Genomic DNA, 27176 nt, shown 5'->3' with positions numbered 1-27176 from the left:
AAGCTAATTTGGGAGTTTTCACTACCAGGACATGTAAAACCTCAAAGTACATGTCCCACCTTATAATTACACAACCCCTGCCCTATGGGCTATCTAGGGCCTACATTAGGGGTGAATTATATGTAATAAAAGGTGAGTTTAAGACTTGGAAAGGGGGTTTAAAAGCCACCTCGCCATGGCAGTTCAAAACGCCATTCAGGCTGCAACGGCAGGCCTGTGACATGTTTTAAAGTACTACTTAAGTGGGTGGAACAATAAGTGCTGCAGGCCCATGGTAGCATTAAATTTACACGCCCTATGCATATGGTATACCACCGTACAAGGGACCTACATTAAATATGCCAATTTGGAATAAGCTAATCAAATCATGTTTTAGGGAGACAAGCACTTTAACACTGGTTAGGAAGATGGCTTGAATGATAGCTCCTGCAGCTCACCAATCTTGCACGATGAGATAACAGCAAGTAAGAAAAAGATGAACAACCACAGCAAACAACTGTGCAAAGGCTACACAAGGGACAACATCAAAACTGTGAAAACTAAAGTAAGATCCTACTTAGAATGAGGCACCATAAAAGAAGCAGGCAGGAATGTATGACTCAACTCCTTCAATAACTGGCCTGCTAAGGGAAAGTTAAACAGCCAAGGCTGGTGGGTTAAACACGTAAAAAATGACACAGCAGCTAAATAGCCAGCATCAATGGTTTTCGTGGAGGGAGGCTACCTACCAAAAGCACATCTGTCACACCAGGAGGAAAAGCACAAGGGTAAAAATGATTCCTGTCAATATACATGCAAGAAGATGAGAAAGGTTTGAGTGCAGGGCTCGAGCCTCCACTTAAAAGAGCCATCTATAGTGCTTAATTTGTAAAACAATAAGTGCTCCCGTTAGGAGGCCATTGCAGCATGCCCCATACATTGCCCCTGCTATGTTGCCAATGATAGTCACAACAGAACTACTAACCATCACGCTCCTACAGGTGTGACAATTTGGACTATTATAATCCCTCAAAGCTATAAGAAAGGATTGAACCACTTAGGTTGGGGGTGACTACAGTTTGTACAGTGGGGCCTAATAAATTTGCCACTATTTTCCCGAGTCTGTGTTTAGTAATGACAGCGGGCAATATGATTCCACTACTAGCGGGTCTCTATTAGGTTTGCGGGACCAAGGGAAAGCTCCCGGCCTCCGCCATCGAGGCCAGGAGCATTCCATTAGTTTGAGCTGCCTCATAGACTTCAACAATCTGGGGGCCAGTTGTTTGGCAAATGTAGCACAGAATTTCACTGGCCCGCCGTCTGCACCAGGAGCCTTTCCCCACGCTATTTGCTGGATAGCTTCGAGTATCACTTCAAGGGTTAGTGGGGCCTTGAGGCTTGTAGTTTTGGGAGGTGTAGGCCATCAATGGTGTGCCCATTTTCCATACCTGAATTGGCATATAACATTCTATAGGTTTGGAAAGTTTGGTTGATTGATTCCTGGGTGTTTACTATGTCCCCCCTTAGGATCAGTAGCACCGTGATCAAAACACTGTGGACTTCCAAGTGGAGCAGCCAAGCAAGGAGCCTTACTGCTTTATCTCCTTCTGCTTGTTGACAGACCATGTATTTCCTGTAATCGTAGGTGCCTAACCTTGTGAAAGCTGATCTGTGGGCAAGTCTCGCATGGTACAACTGTTCAACAGAAATGGAATCTGGAACCTTGCATTTCTCTAGGGTGCATATCTTGCACTTAAGTGGCTGTAACTCCCTGCATGGTATGACTTTATTCCCATATACCGTTTTAATGGTAAGGATCCTTAAGACCACCTTGTTGGTATCCCATTCAAAAGGAACATATGATGATGTGCTATATTGTCCTAAAAGTAGGGTTTGACTTGGTCAGCGAAAAAGGAGCAGAATGATGTTTCTCATAGTGCCTACCTATACCGCTCTCAATATATCCTCCACCTCACCTCTCTGAATCATCTCAATCCTCTTTCTACTACTCTTTCCAATGCACTACCATATTTCTCACCCTATTCCTCTATCAATATATCCTCTACCTCCACTGTCTTATTCAGCCCAAACCCCATACCACTACTATGAACTCCAAAATAACCCTTTCTAGGCTCTTTCCTATTCTACCCCTCCTTGCATCATCTCATATCTCCTTTAATATTCAAACCACCAAAGCAAGCCTTTCTTTACCCTTCCCTATTACTCTTCCCCCTCCACCTCCCTTTTACTCATCCTAAGCTTCCTACTTCTATGAGCCCCAAAACAAACAAAAAAAGAACAATATTTCTAAATACCTACCTCTTCTATCCCTCCACTATCCTTTTCAATCCAAATAACAGACTGACATGTCCACCAATCAAATTCATTTCATATTTCACTATACTAATTCCCCACTAACCCTATATGGGTTCCGGAGTAGTGTGCTACCCGCTGTAAAAGCACTTCAACACCTCATTAGGGGTAGCAAGCGCTATTTAAATGCAAACCTTTTTCCCTTTTCTATCCATTTGCTATCCTTCTCAATCCAAATAACTCACTATCATATCCACCACTCAAATTACTTTCATATTTTACTATACTAATTTACCACTAATCCTTTATGGGTTGCAGAGTAGCGTGATACTTGCCCAAAAAAGCCCTTCAACGCGCCGTTGGGGGTAGTAAGCGCTATATTAATGCAATTACTATACAATACGCAGAAGATTCCATAAGGGGATGGCAGGGCGTCCCCTTATCCAGTCCAGAGTTAGTCTTCGAGGGTTGTGGTTGGAAAGTGTGGGACCCAGACATTTTATCCTCTCATTGTTGCCCTGGCCCCTGCATCACAGTTAAAGAGGTACATTCTGGTATGTAGGTTGCGTGAACCAGAGTAGTATGAGTAGTCCCTCATTTTGAGGAACAGCAGCCGCCAAGCACCAGAGACCCATGTGTGGGCTGCCCACTGTTGAAGATGTTTTGTTAAGGTGATAGAGTGGGCTCCCAACACAGAAGGGAGCGACTTATCCAGCACAATGGCAGGCCCACAGTTGTACTACCCACTCAAATATATTGGTGAGAAGTAAGGATGTGAGCATATCAAAGTTGGTAGGTTGGTTCTTATTAAGGGCATAGAGTCCCACCAGCAATTGCAGTGTTCCATCCAGAAGTCCCTCCCGCACCATATATATGCCCATAGAGTCTACCGTAGTGTGTTGAACAGAATAAGGGCCATCCATATTGGAACCCCCGAGAGTGCTTTGAGTATATTGTACCCACAAATATGCTTCTCCACCTCTTACAAATCCCCAGAAATTCGCACAAAAAGCGGTGGATCTCCTGCAAACATATAATATATATGTTGCAGTACCTTAGATACTGGTGGATTCATACCTTACACATTCCATGTCAACATATGCTAGCACCGTAAGTTATTTCTTACACTGGCTGGCATAATGTATGTATCAATAAAGCATTCTCCAAAAGTCCCAATGCCATGCATGCGGAGTGAGCATCCCTGTTGTCATCGATTGAACAAGAAGTATAAAAACATAGCCAAACCGTGAACAATACCCCAACTTCCCATCCCAGTCCAATGGACACAAGGCCAATAGCACTATGGTGCACTTAGCTGTAATCTCCCACCGGTGTCGGGGCAAGTTCAATGGTTCCAGATGAACGGTAGGGATAAGAATAAGTGGAACTCTCCTCACCGTACAACAAGTCACCCACCCAACAAACATCTAACACTGGTTGTGTGGAAGCAACAGAAATGCATGAAGTATATAGCTGGCGGCAAAGTGTGTGCTGCCCATAGCCACACAGGGTGGTAGTGAGATGTCATGTCATGGGCAGCCAGTCTAGATCACTCCTTCCACCGTCATCGGTGTCAGCTCTCGCCCCCCTTAACAGTCTATCAGTCATTTTAAGGTCAGCTTTGGTGGGTACTTGCTTGTCTGCCTCCACACACACCAGGTCCAGTGAGGTGAGGGTCGATGTAATGTATTTCTTCTCATCTGCTACTATTTAAGCTGTTAAAGCCACATGCTCCTTGGTCGGTCTAGTTCTCGATCTCCTGTTGGAATGACGTATACCATGAGCCACTGCCCATCCTTCAGTGTCCCCCCTGTGTTTGGTTGAGGTTATATGGCATTTGCCCTCGAGTCATCAGGCTTCCTACAGTGCAACACAGAACAGGTTGTCTCTCTTGTGCATGATCTTAAGTTTGGCAGAAATTTGCAGGTCATAATGAATCTTAACTTGTCTCAAATACCTTTTTACTTTTCTAAAAGTAGCTCTTTTCTTTTGAACCTCTAAGGTATAATCCCAAAAGATCTTGACCTTCTTGTTCTCAATGAGCCAGGCGCTGGCGTAACGAAAAGTGAGGGGGCCTCCCTGCATGGTACTTAGAGGGGCCCCCTTCAGGAGCTCTCCTGCAACAGTGCAGTGCCGAGGGGGCCCCTTGGAGCTAGAGGCCGCCCCGCACCGCGGGGGCTGCGTGGACCCGTGTTACGCCCCTGGCGCCAGGGTCCTTTCGAATGTGTCACCCGAAACTCAGTCCCAGTAGTTAAATAATGTGCTATTGAGGTCTTATTCTGGTGGTGAAGGTCTGTTCGGTACCTTGTGGGCATGTTCCAGGGAGAAGTTCAAGTGCGAGAACGCTTCACTGACTGAGGGTCTCAGTGCGGCTAATGTGGATTTGCTTTCTGTCATGCACTCCTTAAGTTTCTTATGGTTGGCACGTAGGAGACCAATGACTTTCACGAAGTAGGAGACCTATGACTATCACAAAGTAATCAAGTTTGAGCTCCTGATATGATTTAATATTGAATATAGCTTTCAGGATTTCATAACATTTCCCAGAGTGTTCCATGAGTGTCTGTTCCACTCGTGAGGCAAGGGAATGCACCAGCTCTGTTTTCTCCTCATGTCCCCGTCTCAGGGCCGGTCCTAGAACTTCAGGGGCCCCAGGCGAGAGGGAAGATGTCAGACCCCTCTAATTTGCATGTATCATCACAGGAAGTGACATCACAGAAAGTGACATCGCAGGATTATTGATTTTATTTGGCATCACTTCACTTAAGAGACTTAAGAGACTTAGGGCCAGATGTAGGAAGCCTAATACCGGTCAGCAACGGACGAAATTACCGAATTTCGGCCATTACTGACCGGTATTAGTACCACCTTAGGATGACATTAATACTTAATAAGTTGTTTTAACGTAAATCCTCTCACCAGTATCCCATACGCACATGGTAAGACTCGTAGGACAATATTTTTTGTGTGTGGGCTCTCTACTCGCTACAATTATGTTAAGTGCAAAAACACAACACATATATTACAAAAATACAAGACACCATTGCAAACAAATAAAGATTGTACATACATTTAAAAAAATACTTAGAACCATCGAAACCACTACTAAATCATACATTGACCTAAAGGTATGCTGCAGATTCAAGGGGTTTTCAAATCAATGTTTTTGATTTGGTGTTGGAACTGTAGGAAGTGGCAGAGGCCATCTTTAGTGCTGGTTGAGCCCTGTGAGACAATATTTATAGATGCCCCCCAATGACTCCCTCTGCCACAGATTCCCTCAACAGTGCCCCTCAAGCCTCCGTAACCACATTCTCGCTCAGATGCATTTAATTTGATCTACAGCGCCACTGATACCAGTGTAGGGTGTCACACCACTTTATATCACACACATTACACAGAGACAATCAATCACACCTATGTAAAACACTGTAAAGGCAATGTTAGATAAGACAAAGGACTACAAGGTGTAGGAGTCACATGACAATCATACTAGTAGGCAGTATAATGTAACAGTGATTGGTCTGGAGAAACACAAACTATGAATTTAGAACGTAATATCACGGTATTATTATTATTATTATTATTAAAACTTATATAGCGCACAGCTACCCTAGGGCATCCCGGCGCTTTGAACAGTGCATCAACCGTGAGACCATGAGATAGTAGGATCGACTCACACGGGAAACAAATGTGTTTTCAGACCCCTGCGGAAGCGCAGGGTGCAGGTCTCAGCCCGAAGTTTTAGGGGCAGAGAGTTCCAGAGCGTTGCTGTGTGCACAGAGAATCGTCTCCCGCCCGTGCGTGATCTTTTTACTCTCGGGACATGGAGCAAACACCTCTGGTCAGACCTCAGCGCTCTGTTAGCTTTGTAAGGCACCACCAAATTCCTCAGGATAGGAGGTCCGCTGCCCTGAAGAGTTTTGTGTGCGATGGATAGTGCGGTAGGGGGTTCTTTTAAAAAAACAGAATTGATTTCTATCCAAATGAACCCTTTTTCCAACATTAGGATAATCAAAGACTGGGGAAATAACCATAATGCTCTAATTTATACCTTGCCGTTTGCATGCAGCTCTAAGATGACACTTAATAGCTCACTGTTCTAGGTTAAGATTTTTGACTTCTAAACTGCAAGTAACAAAAGGATCTCATTGACAAAAGCAGTAACCCACTGACCTATTTACATTATGTGCACTTTGTGATCTGCATGGTACATGTTCTTTGCAGCAAGCACATTAACCCTCTGTGCTTACTTTTCAGGAGTCAAAACTTCCACTTGAATATTTATCAATGGAGTTATCATGACATTTTTATTGTTGCTGAAAATTGCTGGAGGCCAGGAAGGAGGCAGAAAGTGCTTTTACAAACATAATATACTTGCAGACATGACGTCCCCACCCAAAGTCAGGGTAACTTCAGCATGGATTGTGGTGGACAGACCTTCAAGGTTAACCCACACTTGCCACTGCTATGGTCCACCTGCTGGTGCTAAGAGACCAGGGCTTCTATGGTCTAGTGGGCCTTCAAACGTCTAGCACAAGAATGTGCTCCCTCAAGAGAGTGGTCTGGGAGACTAGTCATGACTGCTGAACCTGGTTCCCCAGCCCCATGTTTGTCAGCTCTGACGATAATGTCACATCCTCTCCCCCACTGAGTACCATACTGCCCCACTGAGAGAAACTTGCACTGCCTTCAACTACAACCCAATTGTGCCTCGCTATAAACACCTGGATGTGACACAATTCAAAAGTACGATTAATTAAGAGTAATACGCTGCCTTAAAATAAAAGTAACAACATCTTGCATAGGGAATGCAAGATTAAGTAACACATGTGAAATGTAGGAAGGAACAACATGGTTACCTTAACGCTTTTGCATTTATTATTCAGAAATCAGTGAGTGCTTTTGCCTGAAAAGTTAAGGACATGACTACAGGGCCCAGAAGGGACCCATTTCAATGTCCATTACTTATAGACTTGCATATCATAAACAGTATGGTTTAAAAAAGACTACATCCATGAACACAGAGCAGTAGTACGCATTTTATTTTCCAATCCACCCATCAACCAGGTATTGCAGTACCTCTAGGAATAGTGCACTTCCCCACCCTGGGAAAACAATGTTGTTCAAAGAAAGAAGAGAAAATAAAAGTAGCCCTTTATTGGCAAACTCTGTAAAGTAGCACTAAGGTGTTTTGGGTGTGAATAAAAGCAATCTGGCCACTTTGCGAACCAGATTAGCTACCCTTTCCTCTAGGAAGGGTCTAAACCTGTAAACTCTCCAAAGTGCATATCTCGCTTGTTTACAAATGGTTCATTCAAATTCTTAATGTTCAAATACATTTATTTCATTTGGTAATTCTTTGTAGATATTCAATATTATTCAATCCCACTTCAGGATCATATTGTATACATCATTCCAAAAATACGTAGAGGTTTTGTGTATGTTCTGTTAATACTTCACGGGAAACATCGTTTACAACGCGGTGTTTACACCGCACGACCTTTACCACGCAGCCATTACAATGCAAGTCATTACTACGACTTGCGCTGGATGGCGCTCTTGGTTAAGGAATAGTTTGATTTTCTATTCCAACACCTTCCCTACTGTTACGTGGGCTGGAGTTGGAATAGAAAATTTAATTAATCCTCAATCCAGTGCCCTCCAACGCAAGTCGTTGTAACGATTTGCGTTGTGAAAACCGCGTTGTAAAGTACCGTAATTAAAAAGATCGCATTGTACTGACATACATCCATACTTCACAGAATATAACTTAGCGTCAATGCATTTCGGGACCAGCCCTTCGCCAGGGGATTTTCCCTAGAAGATAAATGATGTGTATGTAAATTCAAGAACAAATCCAGAATGCGAAGTGTATTTAGTCCTAATATGGTGGGTTATCTACATGACCAGCGGAAGTGGAAAACATAAATGTATTTAACTGTGCTAGGTGTTAGTGTTACTGTGAGGTGAAAAAAGGTTCAGACAACAGCTTCATATGTAATGATTATGAAGGGAAAACGGTCTGTTCGGATGAAATTAATGGTGGGCACTTGCTGTGTAAGTACTCATGCAACCTATAGTGCTTTCAATGGATTCAATAAAGATTATTGTTATTAAACAAAAACGTTACGATTCATTAGTTTGTGATCATGATGTTAATACCGTTAACCCAACGAAAGAAGCCGTTCTGGTGAAATTGTTCCAATGTACACATGCTGGCGTAAATCTTTACGGCGTGAACACTACCGAAGTCGAGTTGCTCATCATTTCTGTTAGTTCAATAACGAAAGGTGAAAAACTAGTTAGTACCTGTGAAGTTCCGTAGTGTGACGCGAAGTAGATGTCTTTCTACCCAAAATGTGAAAAAGGAAAAATGCCTCGGATCTTAAAGGCGCGTGACCGGGAAACTAACCTTCGACTTAGCGCAGTGAATGGTGCGTTGGCCACGTTACTAGGGACGCTGTTGGGTTGTGTATACGTCACATTAATGGAAAAAGAAAAAGTACTATGAACGAAAGAAAAATTGTGTATGTAATCGAATATGCTAGTTTATGAAGGGGTGTGACATTTTTGAAGTTTGTGGATGTAGGTGCCTGAAATACATAACATCAGCATCTTAATATTTGAAAAATGGAAACTGTGGAAAAGATTAAATTGTGGAAACAATAAGTGTTATATAAACACATGTAAAAAAATGGAAACAATAGTTAGTCCTTTAATGGACCTGTTGCAGGTTTACAAATAACAGTTAAATTCAAGTCTTTCATTTATCCCTTTTTGGTGTGTAGAGTTCAGTCTGTCAATCCAATAAAGTTCATGTTGGAGTAAAAATAAATTATTATGTTGGCCTTCTTTTTCAATCACTTGTTCCAGTATCATGTACCGAAGTTGGCTGGTATTATGGTTCTTTTCTGCAAAGTGTGTCGCCACCGTAGATTTCAAATTCTTGTTTCTTATGTTGCTTTTCTGCTCTGTGAAGCGAATTTTCATTTTCCGTTCTGTCTTGCCTACATATGGTAGGCCACATGGGCATTTTAGGAGGTACATGATGAAGCTGGTATCACATGTAGCATTAACTTTCAATTTAATTGGAGTTCCCTGTGTAGGATGAGTAAGTGTGGTGCCTCGAATAACGCTGTTGCAGTTCCCAGAGTAATGACAAGGAATTGTCCCTTTGTATATTTGGTCTGTTGGTTTTGGAATTTCACACAGTGTTTGTTTTAGATTTTTGGTGCGTTGATAGGCAAAAATTGGGAGTGCTTGGGAAATGCCCTTAAAATCATTTTGCCATTGTAATAGTGGCCAATATTTCATGATAGTGTGTTTAGTTTTTGAACTTTCAGTGGAAAATTTGGATACAAATACTGGTTGTTCTGCTTTGGTGTTAGTTGATATTTTAGGCGTTAGTAACTGTGTCCTTTCCTTGGTGTCCACTCTTTTTTCTGCTTCCTGTATAATTGAAAGTGGGTATGCTCGTTGTAGAAATTTTTCTTTGATCTTTTCACTGTTTCTTTTGTAAATAGCATCTGTGGATGATATGCGTTTTATTCTGAGTAGTTGCGAGTAAGGGTGATGCCTCTTTAAACTCATTTGATGAAAACTGTACAAATTTAAATAATTGTTGCGATCTGTCTGTTTAGTGTACATTGAGGTGACTAGTGTGTTGTTTTCTAATTGAATTTCCACGTCTAGCAAGGCTATATTTTTCTTTGCTTGTAGTGTGGGTAAATTGGATTCTTTTGTCTATGCGGTTAAGCTTATCTAGTGCTTCTAGCAGTAATATTGCCTCTCCTTTCCAAATTTAAAAAATGTCATCTATATAGCTGTAGTATGTTAACAAATGTTCTTGCCAAGTGGTAGTAGACAGAATGTGATCCAGTTTGAAACAATGCATAACGAGATACGCATATGCTGGCGCTGCACAGTTGCCCATTGCAACTCCAGACAACTGTGCAAAAAAATCTGTTGCTCCAGGTAAAGTAACTGTGATGTAATGAAAATTGCATGAGTTCCATCAGAAATAATTGTAGTTGAATATCTTTGCCACTGTTCACTAAGAATGATTCCATTGCCTGTAATCCCAGGTCATGAGGGATAGATGTGTATAAAGAATTCACGTCCACTGTGCATAAAATGACTTTGTTTGATCTTCTATTGTAATCTCGTTAAGTTTTCTTAGGAAGTCCGTGGTGTCTTGCAGATATGTTGTAATTTTTTGGACACTTGGTTGCAGGTGGCGGTCTATATATCTACCTATGGATTCAAGGACGGAATTTCTTGTATTGACAATAGACCTAAATGGCGGTTTCTTTAGATTGATTTTTGTGGATTTTTGGAACCATTTGTAGATTGGGTGTGCTCGGGTTTTCTTTAATTAAACATTTCTCATCCCGTTCCGTTATGGTGCCCAAGTTTACAGCATGTTCTATTACGTCTTTAACACTCTGCTGTATTCTTTTGTTGGATTACTATTTATTTCCATATATAAAGAATTGTCAGTGACATGTGGTTCTACGTTGTTGTGGTAGTATTCAGTATCTAGAATTACTAATGCTCCTTTTTTGTCTGCCTTGCAGCATGTAATATACTTGTTAGCTGCTATTCGGGAGATGGCGTTTCTTTCTTGGATTGTCAAATTGGTTTTCTGTTTCTCTTTGTTTTTAAATATGTCATGTATTTCTTTTAGAACCATGGTATCAAAAGTATCAAGGGTTTTATAGCTCACAGGAGCCATAAATGAACTTACAGGTGTTAAATCCATAAGAGTTCATTCATCTTCTCTTGGTTGCGTATCCACCACATTACTGAAGAAATGTTTCAGTCTTAATGACCTCATAAATTTGAATGTACTTATTTGAGTCTCAAATTCGTTTGATTCATAGGTCGAAACATATGACATTCCTTTTTGCAGAGTCTTCATTTGTACAGAGGATAATTCTGTTTTTGATATGTTTATCACTAGGTTTTGTGACTCCTGGTTGATTTGGCTATGGGTATCCCATTGCCTTTTGCGCTAGGCCCTACGGGTTCTACGATGGTATCTGGACCCCTCCCTAAAAAAGGCACATTTCCAGTGTTTTCTGTATTGGAAGTGGAAGATCTGTTTTCTGAAGGACCGTGTGTTGGTGGTCTCGTTTCATATCCTTTTTGTTGGGAGTCCTCTGAGGAAGACGTATCTCCTTCTGTCGATCAGTTATTAAAAGTGCGTTGTTGGAGGAGGAGCCTAGCCTGCAAACATGATGGCCGCCTAAACCCTCGGCTCCGCTGCTCCGCTTGTCTTCCCTCCGTACCGTTGCTCATCCTGTACTTTATCCGGTCTTCTCGATACGGTATCGGATTCGGGAAGTGATGCTGATTCCAGCGGTGTGCCCCCCGATGTGCTCCCTGCGACAGGACTGATTGAACGTCCCTGTTTCCTTTCCGGTGTTAATGGCGGCGACCGGGTCTTTGTTCTCGGAGCCGGCTGGCTGCGACCGCCACAACAGCGGCCACTGACGGCAGAGCGGAGTCGACCGGCGGATAGCGGCTGCCGCTTAGAGTTTTCCGCAGCAGCGCGCTTTCATTCCTTTTCACCTCCACACTTGCTCGAACTCGCAGCTGCCAGTGCTACATTTGTATCCTTACCCCTGGCCGACTTTGGGTGCCTTTCAGTCTCCGGAGCTGTGAAGGTGGCCATTTTGAACCGAGCGCTCGGCGACTATACCTGGTGGCCTGACCAACTACTGAGGGTGCTTAAGACTGCCGACATCGCACAATGTCCGTGTGCCGAGTCGGTATGGAATGTGCTGCCCATGTCCCCGTGACCTGGCTGTGCTTGTCGGGGCGCCCATGGGACGACGGACTGCTGGAAGGGGATGCCGGCGTACGGACTCGAGGACTGCCCCTAGTCGTCGAGCCCTGTGTGCAAGGAGCTTCATCATCCTCATCTCCGGAGGTGCCCCTTAAGATCGCCGAGATTCTGGGCACCCTGGTTGCCTTACGAGCTGCTTGGTGTGGTCATGCCCGGGACCTGGGGGACCGATTAGATGCCATTTTGTCCACGCTATCCTTAACTGGCCGAGCTGGAGATCGCGTGCAGAGCGCTTCGCCACACCCTGGGCCCGATTACGGTGAGCTGTCTATCCAGAGGTGCATGGAGACGCTGGGGGTGCGAGAGCTGGATACCGCTGCGACTCTATCTGCTACAGCGGTGGGGATATGCGAGACTCCTGGACTGGCGTAGCTGCTGGGGAGTCGCCTTTGGGCGCCATGTCCTGCAACTTCTTCGGGATCTGCTGGCGATTCTTCTTATTGTGTCCTGGGCGCACTGCTTCTACTTCAACTGTTTAACTTTGGAGGACTGCTATTGCGCACCGCCCTTCTTTGTACACCGGTGGCCCGCATGGCTTTGTGTTGGACAGTTCTTTGTGGACGGCGCCCTGTCCTGCCGTGGTCCTTGCAGCTGTTTACCTCATTCTGGGGGGCTGTTTTATTGTTGCTTCTCGTTGGCACACTGGATCGTCAGGGACAAGGTTGAAAATGATTTTCATTTTTGCTTACTGTTGTTTGCTTTGCTGGGACTGTGATGGGTAAACGGGGGAGCTGGATGTTGGTTATGCTTCAAATTTGGGGTCGGGGGTAGGGCGGCCGAGAATATCCTGACGGGCTGTTTAGGACACATAAATTTGGCCCTCCTCCGGTTTTATATGTATACTTTTTCTTCCTTTCTCTTCTTTCTTTATTTCGGGTACTCTTTATTGGGCGACAGGCACGCTGCTAGGGGGGGGTAGGCCGTAGCCTCTGCATGTGTGCTGGGTGGGGGGTAGGGGGGGGGGGCTTTGTTTTGTCCGTTTTAGTTCCTATGGGCCTCATTTTTTCTTTCTTTATTCTCCAATTCCTTTCCTTTTTCCTTTTTCCTTGGGTCAATGGTGTGGGTCGGGGAGGGGTGGGTAGCGATCGGCACACGACATGCTAGGCGATTATCAATCCTTTTCAGATATCACTGTGCCGCCATTTTGCTTCTGTTTTAATGCTCGCTGGATTTCTTTGATGGACGTCGCCCACCTTTGTTTTAAATGTATAGTGAGAACTTTGATCCTTTCTAACGTTTACTATTTACATATGTTTTATGAACATTATAAAATTAAACCTTAATTTCTCCTGCTTCTCGGTAGTGTAAATGTTTCCATGTAACCTAGGTTGCCTGTATTTGGATTTAAGTTGCTACTGAGTTGCCATATTGCTCGCTACGGTGCTCCGAATGATGTCGAGGCCGGCCGGATGGTTGTAGGCCCGTAATTGTTTATGATTCTGTGCAATAAAGGTTTTAAAAAAAAAAAAAAAAAAAAAAAAGTGCGTTGTTGTCTTCTTGTGGCATGTATTTCGGCCCAATTATAGACCTCTTCCAATTTATAATCCACTGTATCCCGTTTGAATTTGCGAAGTTTCCTTTCATTTATCTCTCTAGTATATTTCTCTAATTGTATATTGATGTCTTTGAGTGTTTTTTTTGCCATTTGTCATTGGGTAGTTTTTCGCTTAGTTCTTGTTTGAGTTGTAAAACTTCTTTTTCCAATTTTTCTAGTAATTTCTATAGTTCTTCGACTATTAATAAAATTAAGTGTAGTGAACATTTATTTAAAATACCATACCAGCGTTCAGTGAAGCGCACGTTGTTCTTACATAGTGATGATTTTAATGGTATTCTTAAGCCCCTGGGGATCCTTTGAACTTTATGGTATCTTATTAAAGTGCTTGCATGGAGACGTTGGTTAATCTCTCTTTTAGCTGTGAAGAGTAATTGTCTGATGTTTGATTGAACTGCTCCAGAGCTTGTAGAAACGCATTCAGGTTCTTGAATTAGGGAATAGTTCCGACTAGTGTCATCTAAAGAAAAGCTGAAGGTTTCTGCTTTGTTGCCTATAAGATATGCTATATCTTGGTATGACATGTCAAAAACGTGGGTGCGTTCGACTTTGGACAGAGGAAATGTTTATATGTGGTATTTGGGAGTTCTGTCACACTTTTTCTTTGTATTTACATCAATTCTTCAGATTCAATAAAGTAATTGATAATGTTTGGGTCTGCAGGAGGTCGCCTCCTGTCCTTTAGGTGAAAAGTAGTATGAACAAGATTAGCTACCCTTTCATCTGGGAAGGGTCTAAACCTGTAGACACTCCAAAGCGCATATGTCACTTTTTAACAAATGGTTCATTCAAATTCTTAATGTTCAAATAAATGTATTTAATTTGGTAATCCTTTGTAGATATTCAACATTATTCAATCCCACTTCAGGATCATATTGTATACATAATTCCAAAAATACGTAGAGATTTTGTGTATGTTCTGTTAATACTTCACAGAATATAACTTAGCCCCAATGCATTTCGGGACCAGCCCTTCGTCAGGGGGTGTGCCCTAGAAGATAAACGATGTGTATGTAAATCCAAGAACAAATCCTGAATGCGAATGGTATTTAGTCCTAACATAGTGGGTTATTATCTACACGACCAGCGGTAGTGGAAAACATAAATGTATTTAACTGTGCTAGGTGTAAGTGTTACCTTGAGGTGAAAAAAAGTTCAGACAACAGCTTCATATGTAATGATTTTGAAGTGAAAACGGACTACTCGGATGAAATTAATTGTGGGCATTTGGTGCATAAGTACTCATGCAACCTATAGTGCTTTCAATGGATTCTATAAAGATTATTGTTATTAAACAGAAACCTTACGATTCAATAATTTGTGATCATGATGTTAATATCGTTAACCCAACGAAAGAAGCCATTCTGGTGAAATTGTTCCAATATGCACATGCCGGCCTAAATCTTTACGGCATGAACCACTCTGTCTTGTTTTATATAGTTATTTTTCAAATTTTTAAACTTTTATTTCTCTCTGTCCTGAGGCTGCACTTTGCAATAGAACAATGTCCCAAAAAGATATTTCCAGCAAAATGTTTTTCTTTTTTGGTCAATTTCATGGAGGACCAAATAAATGAAAGGAGGGGCAAGAGGGAGTAATGGCTACAAGGTCCAGGGAAGGGGGCCCCCACACCTAGACCTTACAGCAGGCTCCCGTGTCCGGTTGGTCCTGGAAACAAAGGGGACTTCTGTCACTTAACAACAAAATACCAAAGAGCGCCTAGAATGGCCGGTACTTAACAGAGGCACTGCCTTGCCCCTGACTCTGAGCCAACATAATTGCTGGCCCAGCTGCTGTACCAGCCCCATTCTGTTTACACCTACCCCCCAACCTTGCACCCCCAGGAATGCCACCACGCTTGGGTCAACTGTGAAAGTGTGACCTTTCACAGTGAAGTGTTTTTCAGCTGAGCGCGAGGCCCTGGGCAGCTGCCCACAGTGCCCATGCCTAGCGCCAGCCCTGATTCTAGGGCAGAATCTGATAAGCGTGGCTCAAATCCACCTGAGTGACTTACCACACTCACCTATAGTTACCTAATAATAAGTCAGCCGGACAGTGGAGAAGAATAAACAAGCAATTTTATTAGGCCACAAACTCCCATATGAGAGGGCCCTGTCTGACCTCACTCTCTAAGGGTGTGCCGAGAGGACTGACTCATATCATCACAGTAACACATTATAATACAAAAAGGCAGAGTAAAACACGCCCATACTGGAAAAGTACTGGACCCCGGAGAGGATAAACAATGGCCTCATACAAGAGGCATCTGCACCTGGAATTGCAACATTCTCTCTTCTGACTCCAAGGACACGGAGCCAGGCCTTAGCATCTCCAGCACATGAGAACAGAGTGATAAGGGGTTTCGCTAGTAGTTTCAGTCACAGTGAGCTGAGAGACAAAACTGCTGACATGTGGAATATTCCTATTCCTACGGGAGGGGGATGAGCAAGTGCAACTCGCACGCAAAGAGAAATGCTTCAAAAATGGTGGCACACAGGCCAAGCTAAGAAAACTGAAATAATGTCACACGCATAAATGAATAACTAATAGAAGAATATAAACGTAAATGCATAAATGAATATATCAGTAGTTAGACACATTCTGCTAACTCATAAGCATAATGTATGCAGTGGGCGGGGCATGGAGAAATGAAACCTATCAGACCCTCCTTTTAGCAGACTGTGGCTAACTTTATTAACTAAAAGGAGAGCCTTTACATCAAATTCTAAGGGCCAGGACACTATACTGATCAAAAATATCATCATCAATAAGCATTAGCCAGTGAATTTCATGAAGTTCAACAGCATTGGAAACAGGATGTAGTCTTGTTGGCCTTCTGGAAACTCGTATATTGCTGGCACACATGGAGCAACAAGGGGGAAGGCAATAAACACAGAGGCAGCAAGTCAGTAATACACCTACATTTCCTACAACCCAGTCGGGGAGTCAGGAAATCAGGCTGTTGAAAGAATTTCACCCTACCAATCAAAGTGTACCAGCCCACGCAGCTATTCACAGGTGTCAAGGGAAGTGCCAGTAACCTGTCCTTCTTATATGCAGCGGAAAGGAGTAACCCACAGACCCAGCAATCTGTCACCTTACACAGCATGGTCATGGTCACAGAAGTAGTGCAGCATGCTATAGGGCAGGAAATGCAGAGGCAACAAGTAAAAGAACAACCCCTGCAATACCTACTAGGACAATAATTATTCTCTGGGTGTGAAGCACCCTCCTTTTTGACTAATCTAAATACATCACACTTTAAGTTATGAGCAGGAATTAATGCAAATAAGATCAAACTGTCATCATCAAGGAAAACACCCTATTGAATCCAATACTGAGGGCTCACTTGCATTATCAGCTAGGACCTATATCTAACATCCTTGGAGTAAATATTTTATCAGGCTGAGAAATGTGTTTTACTAAACCACTCAAAGTATACTAACCCTCACAGCTACTTCCATAGGGCAAGAATACAAGCAACAATTTTCCACCCCTGTGTGTGTGTATGAAGGCAATGACCCACACACCCAATAATTGTTTTGCTGTTCTATGAATAACATGTGTCAGGTGCAACATTTGAATACTACATCATCCTAATGAACTTCCCAGTGCTCCTCTTCGTGTGGATCTAGAGTACCAATGATATTATCAGGTGGCGTTGAAATACTCATGAAGGTATGTGTCAAGCAACAAGAAACTAATTCTCTAAAGAGAAATATGAAAGCAACAGTAAGGATACAAACAAACTCAATATTAAATTTGTAGACCATGAGAACCAAAATGATCAGGGACATCTGGACAAGGAGCCGCAGGGGCTGCTCCTCCATGGGAATAGGAACATTCAAAACACAAATTTTCCTAGCTAAAATGTCCAAATTAAACTAAAGGAAACAATCTGCAATACAGCCAGCCAGAGGGGGGTCTTCTCCCTGTGTCCATCTGAGCCTCACAGGTAAGCTCGTATTATCCATCAAAAATTCAAAAATCATCTGCGTGGAGCTGCACTTGCTAGCAACTCAAATGGAAAACAATCTTGGCCAATGATGCAAAGTCTTTCTTGCAGAATTTTAGCAACCACCAATCCAGGTAGTGCCCTCTACAAATTCTGTCCAGTGTCTCGCTCAGTACACCAGATATGAATCTAACAGATACTAAGAGCACTGTATCTGTACCCTAAGACTAAAGTCTCTCCCTATCTCCTACTTTTCTTCTCCTGGTGTACCGCTCTTCTGTCGAGGCCATAGATTGTATAAAGTGTGAGCAGGTACCTTAGCAGACAAAACTGTAGATTCCAAAATAGATGGGGAACAGGGAAACCTGAAGCATAACCACTGGAGAACTGGCGGCAGCCTTTTGCACAGACAGAACTGCCCCTCTCAAGTATTTCTGAGAAACGAACCACTGGGGAACTGGCGCAAAAGCGAAGAGTGAGTCCTCCATCTCGGTCAGGCCTGCCCTTTTCTTACCCAGGAATCACACACCTACAGCAGCTTCAGTGGTACCTTGGCTCCAAGCTAAACTTCCATTGGTATCTTCTGACGACGGGACTTGACTTGCACTTGAAGTTGGATCCGATGCTTGGGTCCCCTCTGGCTCGGGCTGTGTGACTCATTTCTATTGATGGACAGAACAAAGATCTTTAGACAAGGCATATGAATAAAATTCAAATTCAAAGAAACCAAATGAGGTCTAGTCTGTGCTTTCATATTTCTTTACCCATGTCAATTTGAAGGTGAACACATTGTACCTATCAATAAATTTGTGCACTGACATTAGGTAATACATTACATATCTGACTTTTCGCTGTATTACCTGTAGATGGACGTATGCATTTATTGAATTCTAAGAGAAGAGAAAAAAAATAAAACAAAACAGACATGTTGTATTCCCCCATTTGCACTTGAGAAACAGCAAAAAGGGAAGTTCAAACCGCTCTTCCTATAGCGAGTACACAGCGTCTACTTTATGAACCTTCACTGTTGTGCAAAACTTCAAACACTTCTAATATTCTTTTTCTTTACTCAAAACAACTATATTTTTGCTCATGACCATGCTCACATATTACTAATTTCTACAAATCTTTCATTTCTAAAAATATTTGTGCTGAGGATCACACAAGCATCTTTTCACCTTTTTCACTATTTAGACCATGTAACATTTTATTTAGGGGAAAACCTGTTCACCAGCTCTAATAGGGAATATCAGCTGAACTTTACCGGCTAACTGATAAGAGACTTGTACAACTTTACTTAGTGCTGCACAATAATGGTGTTGTTACCTAGGAATGTGACACAAAGGTACCGACCTATTATTCCCTTCAAAGGTCAAATAAGGAAACACTAGTCAGGAGGCAACTCAAGACCTGGCTGTTCGAGCAGTAGCGGACCCCTTCCCCCCAAGCGCCTTGGGACCCTCCTGGGTGAGTAGCGCGCTATACAAGTGTTATGATTGATTGACTAATTGGGCTGTTCCCTTCCTTTCATCCCTATCCAATTAAAATAATTCTCTAATAAAAAAAAAAACTCTCAGTTTACCCAACACTTGTAGAACAAAACTACCCACGTCTAATTCCCCTTTTAGATCAAACCAGGACAGGAGGGAGCAATACACATGTTACCTAGTTTTAATGTATATGAGAGCTAGCGGGGAGCTAGCCTCCTACCCCATTTTGACAGAAGGGAATCTGAAAAATATTTCACTTCGGTCAATACCATCAACCACTGGGTGTAGCCCTGAGCATAAACAAAATTCTAGGGGATACATAGCACTTTTGAGAGGGCTAGAACATCTTTTAGCACATGTAGAAATGTCATTGCCATAAAATGATATGTGTGCCTATTAATATCAACGTATCTGAGGAAGAGTAGTAAGGAAAAGGGAATGGAACTGGGACACAGCTGAAGTTCCCCATAACTAGGCACTATGCGACATTCATTAGGGAAACGGCGCAAAAGGAAAATCTATAAATGAACAAAAATTACTTAGGTAATGGTCAAGTGTGTGACACAACACCATGAGTACACCGTAGAACTCTCGTATTTTCCCTCCATACCCCTTTTAACCAAATAGACATACACTGCTGAAGTGTTGTCTGTGAAATTTAGGGACCAGAACAAATTCCCCATAGAGGAGCTTGTTCTAGTATCAATAATAGAATTATCCAAACAATACAATACAGAGACATACAGAAAATAAAAACAAGCATACCAAGGCAGCAGGTATACTTGCTGTGTTAAGCACAGATAGCATAGAAAATTCACTGTAATGCATGCAAATGAGCTGTGACACACAACACGATGCCATGCATTTCATGTACAGTGAGCCTGTGGCCCAAAACCCAGCGTGCTGGCCTACTTAATTTATCAAGCTTAAGATCGATCAGCATACCATCCACGCAGAACAGAGCAAGCAATGCACAATAAGCCAAAGAAAACATAAAACACAGAATAGCACAAAGGCCACAAAAAGAAAACACAATATTAGTTACTCAAAGGACTATTTTTTTTTCTCATGCATATACTCGCATCATGCGGTGTCAGTGCACACTTAATCTGTCTAGCACAAAGCTGCATCAATACTCACCGTAACACACAGATAAAAAAAATATTTCCCATTGCACTGAAACGAAACAAATCAAAACACACACAAAAGAAACAACAACACAGAAAATATTGGACAAAAAGCAACCACTCAGTAAAAATACCTTTCACAAATACTTACCGTAAAACCTATGCTTGGAGCTCATTCACACCAGTTCACCGTTCACTTTCCATTCTGAAAACCCTGTCTGCTGTCTCACATAAGAACCATTTCTAACCTCTTTAACCGTCAGCCAAGAATATAAAACATTTAGCAGCATTGAAAATCACATGACAATCTGGTAATGGCATTTAATGCAGCATCAAAAGGGAAAAATATATATAAATTTACATTCACATTATTCACTTGTCATAAGCCAGGAATTTCCATATTTGCGTAAAAATGTTATTCTTGTTACTAAAATACCAAATGTTTCTGCATAGTCATCTGTCGCTGTGTAAATGAGCCCTCTTATAACCAATGCCATTTCTTAACTTTAAACAAAAGGGCGCCATATTCTCACCTCCAGAACATACTGAATACTCCAGTGCACACTAGCAGACATTTGCACACTCAGCGGGTGGGGCACTGGACCCACTGCAATGGTGCCCCATGGGAAAACTGCATACAAATACTGTAATGTAAATGTAAATGTAAATGTGCTGGACTTGTAAAGCGCACAGCTGCCCATGAGCGTCCCGGCGCTTGCTTAGGGAACCCGTCCTGGTATTCCCCTGTGAGAAACCCCGGCAGGGTGTCCACAAGGTGAAAGCCAGGCATCCCGCTGCGAGGGGCCGTAGTGGAGATTAAGCAAGCTATTGCCCAGAGTCGCAGAGTGTGACCCCGTGAGTTGAGTAGGCACCAGAGCGAGAATTGTCAAGTCTGTGGAATTTTGAGCCCGAGACCCGCCGAGGCGGGGAATCAAACCCTGGTCCACGGTCGATCTCAGCTTCCAGGTCTGCCGCCTCTAACCACTGAGCCACGCTTCTCCACATTGCGTTACACACATATAGACATTACACACATATATACCTTCCCACCAGGCCGCTCCTATGAGCAACACAATCAATATTTTTACTTGCCCTCGCATCATCAGTACTCTCCACTGGTATCCACTAGCAGAGACACTAATCAGTATGCCAATCAGGGACCCCCCAACTCAATTATTATTGAAATAGAAAAAATGTTATACTAGGACATTGTCCAACAGTGAAACAAAAATTAACACCAAAAATGGACACAACAGACAACCAATAAATCTCTTTTTACTGTTTGCCATTAAACTGCACACAAATTAATCACTTACTGAATACCATTCAAACAATAGGAGTAACACTTCACTAACATATTTAGTAAATTAATTTTTCCCAAAACAATCCTTCTTTTCTCAGGCTAGGTCATGTTAAAGTGTAATTCTCTATGTCCAAATGGAATAACCTGTTGAAAGTTATTCATAATTTTGTTCCTGATTCTAAATCACATGTGTTCTGAACAACTGCATTATACTTCAGTCTAAACCCTCATAATTATGCAGACTCGCTGATGCTGGCTCCAGCTGTGTATCTCTGCTTTCTGTGCCAGGAGCAGAGTCTCCTAGCCCCCCCCCATAATCTTCTGCCTGCACTCCTCTCTCACTCTCTCGGTGCTTCTGCGAACCCATTGGAATGTGGTTATCACACAAGGTCACATCTACTGTGCTGTGTTACCAGCATCTATATTTTCATTGTACATAATCTTCCCAGCTCTGCCCACACTCTCTACCCTTCACTCAACCCTTCCAGAACCTAATAATATTCCCACACTGGTATTCTAAATTGTGGGCTGAAACACATTCATTCGACAAGTCATGTTTAAAACTAACTAAATAACTGCATTTCACTTTCACCGTCTGCTAAGAATTCTGGGCTGCTAGCCAGCCTTCCGCCTCCCCTGGCATTCACCACCAAGGTCAAATCTGCCTCGCGCTCGGGTCTGGCGCTGACAAAGCCAATAAGCCTTCCTAACTCTTTGTAACATTCAATAATTTAACACTATTTCGGCAAATACATTTCTCATTCTATTTTTTTTTGTTTTTCACTTTACACTCTTCCCACATGCTATTAATATACATTCTAATTACTGGTAATCAAATCCCTTTTACTCCATCTTCTACTGTTCACAAATTGAGGGAATGGAAGAAACCAAATTCTTTTCCCATAGAGCACAGCCCTGCATACACTTTTAAACTACACGAAAAACACACTGATAGTCAGGCACACCCATCTCAGATAGCTCACAAGGACCAGACAATCTAACTTATGCAACAAGACGCACTCACTTCATGCAAACAAACATTTACACAACCAAAAGACAGCCCACAGACTGCTCTCAACCCAAACCAATTATAACAAAATAAAACATGTTACATGAAATACATACCCCATCCTCTTAATCACTGCTCACATTGGCTCACTGAGCCACTAAAAGCAACTTTAAGTGTACACATTTTGTCTTCTTTTAAAACTAAAATTTCCTCTTTCTGCCACAACCTTAGGGAATCAAACATGCTCTGACAGCAGTGCCTAGCAAACAATCTCTCTTGCAAGTGATCTATCTTAACTGCATCAGAAATATTAAACAAAATCAAGGGTCTTCTACAGGAGCGGGTTGGCTCTTGGCCAATCTGACATCAGTTGAACTGCAGCAACACCTAAAACATTGCAACTTAGTGAAACACGGCATCTTGCACACTCAATCAAACACCACCAAACTCACTCAATCAGATACCGCCAAAGAACCCACACATCTCCTGGCACAAAAGAACCAAACAACTATCTCCACACAACCACACACGCACTTCCTATGCATTGAGTCCCTGCCAAACACGTGTTACCATAATGGGACAAGGCCCGTCGACCAAGTCCTGGGGAACCTGGACCCTACCGCAGACCGAACAGTACACTAACTGTTCAGAGGTTGGAGGACACATCCGCCACCCGGGTGGCACCGCAGACCATTGCGCACTTTACCCCGGAAGATCTGGGACTCTTCCCTCAAACCACTCACACCAGGGGTTTGGGTCCTTTCCCAGTATTTAACCGTGGTGAGCCAACTCCAGTCTCAGTACCACCCGGTCAGATGCTCTAAAACAGACATCCACCCAATACCCTCATCACCAATAGTCTGTCAGAGCGCCACTTGCACTCTGAGTTCCCCGGAGCACACTAGCCCCAGGAGCACACCGGCTCCTCCAATCACCAGAGACACACCGGTCTCAGAGACACACCGGTCTCATGGAGCATCCCAGCTCCCTCAATCAACAGTCGGACCACTCACCTTCTGCTCGCAGAACCGACCTCCACCGTTCTCCACTGCCGGCTGCTGGGACCAACACGGTCAGCTCCAAGGTTCCGCCTTCTAGACTCCGGCGTAGGATCATGGACCGGGACCTCTCGATCAGCAGGGTGGGGCAGCGCTGCGAGAACCAAGCTCGGCATCAAAGTGGGTACCCAGACCCACCGTGCCGACCAGGGGGTCTCCGGCCTTCTGCTACCCACTTACGGGTGAGAAAGGTCCTAATCGCGGAGTCCCATCTGGGTCGCCATCTGATAAGCGTGGCTCAAATCCACCTGAGTGACTTACCACACTCACCTATAGTTACCTAATAATAAGTTAGCCGGACAGTGGAGAAGAATAAACAAGCAATTTTATTAGGCCACAAACTCCCATATGAGAGGGCCCTGTCTGACCTCACTCTCTAAGAGTGTGCCGAGAGGACTGACTCATATCATCACAGAAACACATTATAATACAAAAAGGCAGAGTAAAACACGCCCATACTGGAAAAGTACTGGACCCCGGAGAGGATAAACAATGGCCTCATACAAGAGGCATCTGCACCTGGAATTGCAACATTCTCTCTTCTGACTCCAAGGACACGGAGCCAGGCCTTAGCATCTCCAGCACATGAGAACAGAGTGATAAGGGGTTTCGCTAGTAGTTTCAGTCACAGTGAGCTGAGAGACAAAACTGCTGACATGTGGAATATTCCTATTCCTACGGGAGGGGGATGAGCAAGTGCAACTCGCACGCAAAGAGAAATGCTTCAAAAATGGTGGCACACAGGCCAAGCTAAGAAAACTGAAATAATGTCACACGCATAAATGAATAAGTAATAGAAGAATATAAACGTAAATGCATAAATGAATATATCAGTAGTTAGACACATTCTGCTAACTCATAAGCATAATGTATGCAGTGGGCGGGGCATGGAGAAATGAAACCTATCAAATCAACAGGACTTTTTGCATGAAGTCTGTGCAGAGGGTCACTCGTGGAAACGCAGTTGGGAGAGTGTGCGTGTTACCAGTTCTTACGACTCAGTCCGATGAAGGGACTCGTGGGTTAGAAACAGGTTTGCACTCTTTCCGGAAGGAAGTGTAACTGTCAATAATCACCCATAACCAGAAGAACATAACTAGAGCTTCAGATCAAAAGTAACCTGAAACCAATGACACTTTAGGATGGGAGCTGGGTGGAAGTGGGCTCGCACCTACTGCCTTTTGCATTCGGACTGGAGATTTCAAATGCAGTAGTCCTGAAACAAAGCCCATAATGACCACTGCGCATGTTCAACAGTGGTTACGGCGGTCACTTGGGCAGGGCTAAAAATCTGAAGAGGCATAACTTAACATGCCTTGTCAAATGCTGTGACTGCAAAACGGAGCAACGATGTTCGCAGCCAATGGCAAGCCTAGGAGCGGGCAGGAGCCATTGATGTAGATGCACAAAGTCTCGGTTTGAGACAGCGCATGCACTCCATCTTAGAGCCAAACCTAAAAAGAAAAGGGCAACAAAGGGACGCCAAAGGAACGGGCCAGATATAAAATAAAAATGTTAACACTCACCCTGCAAGTGACACCTATTTTATAAGCGGCCGAATCTCGTAGTGGGAGGCGGAGGCTTCTTTGCCCAGCTGACTCATGATGCACACCAACAGAGGAAGAGGCAGTAGTAAAGATAGAAGATGGACACCGTGGGGGAAATATATCTGGAGTCAAAGCATTGAGTGGAAAGTTAAAATGTGCACATTTTTGTTTTCATTTCCATAAATGCTCGGTTTTCAGTGCAGCCCTCGGGTGCAAATTTGTGGATCGGATCCACTAATCACGCCAATCTGCGAAACCACTCCAATGTAAAAGCAGGCAATATGTGCAGGAAAGATATAAAGTGTACTTTATACTGTTTCATATAAGATCCCCATAATGTATGCATGGAATAGCAGCCTCCTACCTTATTAATTTATAATTGTTAAAAACTGGCACTAAGGGATAGAGAATGAGTGATCAGGAGTAAATCCATAGATGTGCACAGTCTGCAGGAGCGCCACCAGGTGATTCCCTTCAGGATGTTCGTGCCCGGCCTGGCTCCATTTGCAGCCGCTCCACTCTCCAAGCAGCCCCTGCGCCCTACACCCTCCAGGTGCCTTTTGCGAAACATTGCTGCCAGAAATCCTGGCCTGAATTGCTGGCACTTTATAACTTTCTTGACGGTCGAATGCAGATACACACGGGAAGTAATTAACATGCATTTCAAATTTTATAGGTCTCATATTTTGAAAAGTTAGAGGACTTAGGGCCCGATGTAGGTCGGTCGGTAACGGCCGAAAATCGGTATTTTCGGCCGTTACCGATCGGAATAGAGACAACGGGATGTAGGAGGCCGAAATCCAGCGAAATCGGCGATTTTATCGATTCGGAAAGTCACCGAGTCGGTAGGATTCCGAATCAGAAAAAAGTAGGAATCGCAAAAAATCTCCGATTCGGTAGAATACCTAATCGGAGATTTTTCCGATTCCTACTTTTTTTCGATTCGGAATCCTACCGACTCGGTGACTTTCCGAATCGGTAAAATCGCCGATTTGGTATTAATTCCGATTCGGTGAAAATCCGATTCGATGCGAAAAGCTTAAGATTGAGATGTAGGTAAGCACTGAAATACCGATTTTGCTTCAAATTCGGTATTTCAGAGTCGGAAATTACCATGGATTGGAATCAGGTGGTAACCAGGTGCAACCTATAAAAAAGGACCCAAAATGCAGTTCTACTTGCAACATGGCAGCTTTCTATGTCATAGCAAGACGGCTACGGCTACAGCAGGAAGGAGAGAGGGAATGGCTGAGACAGGAGCAGGTCTACAGGCAGAGGGTGACCCTGTGCATGCTGACAGATCCAGAGATCCTACAGAGGTACAGGCTGGAGGCAGACACCATCAGAGACCTCATCAGGGACCTCCAACCCCTGTTGCAGCACCCCACCCCAAGGGCACACGCAATCCCTGTGCAGGTGCAGGTGCTATGCTGCCTACACCTGCTGGCGTCTGGCAGCTATCAAAGTGTAGTTGCTGTGGCAGGAGGGGTGACCCAGAGCAGCCTGTCAAGGTTCTTCCACAAGTTCCTTGATGCCATGATCCAGAGGATGGACCACTACATTTCCTTCCCTTCCACCCATGCAGAACTGGCACAGACAAAAGCTGAATTCTATCAGATGGCAAGATTCCCCCACATCATTGGCTGCATAGATGGCACACACATACCGATTTGCCCCCCTGCTGACACGGAATACGTATACCGCAATCGCAAGTCACGGCACACCATAAATGTGCAAGTGATATGCAATGCCAAGTGTGTGATCACTGACCTGGTTGCAAAGTTTCCGGGGAGTAGCCACGACTCCTATATCTTCCAGAGTAGCGGTATTTATGCACGGCTGATGGCAGGGGAATTTGGCGAAGGATACCTCCTAGGTAAGACACAGTGTCAGACCCCCATAACCAAAATTGCAGTGTGAAGTACATGTATGCATGTGAGTAATGTTACCCCTTCTCCTTCTAGGCGACAGTGCATATGCCCTACGC

At 43.5% G+C, this 27176-nt stretch overlaps 1 protein-coding gene across 1 annotated transcript in view; it reads right to left on the bottom strand.

Annotated features, from left to right (window-relative positions):
* LOC144767548 (galanin peptides-like) overlaps positions 1–25254 on the bottom strand; it is a 129658-nt gene extending 104404 nt beyond the window's left edge. The window contains exon 1 of the mRNA XM_078650965.1: positions 25169–25254. The gene's annotated coding sequence lies outside the window, so the exon portion shown is untranslated. The remainder of the gene's footprint in view (positions 1–25168) is intronic.
* Positions 25255–27176: the final 1922 nt, after the last annotated feature.

Source organism: Lissotriton helveticus, chromosome 7 (genome assembly GCF_964261635.1).
Source record: "Lissotriton helveticus chromosome 7, aLisHel1.1, whole genome shotgun sequence".
Taxonomy (NCBI): Eukaryota; Metazoa; Chordata; class Amphibia; order Caudata; family Salamandridae; genus Lissotriton; species Lissotriton helveticus.
This window is presented reverse-complemented; position numbering and strand designations above follow the sequence as displayed.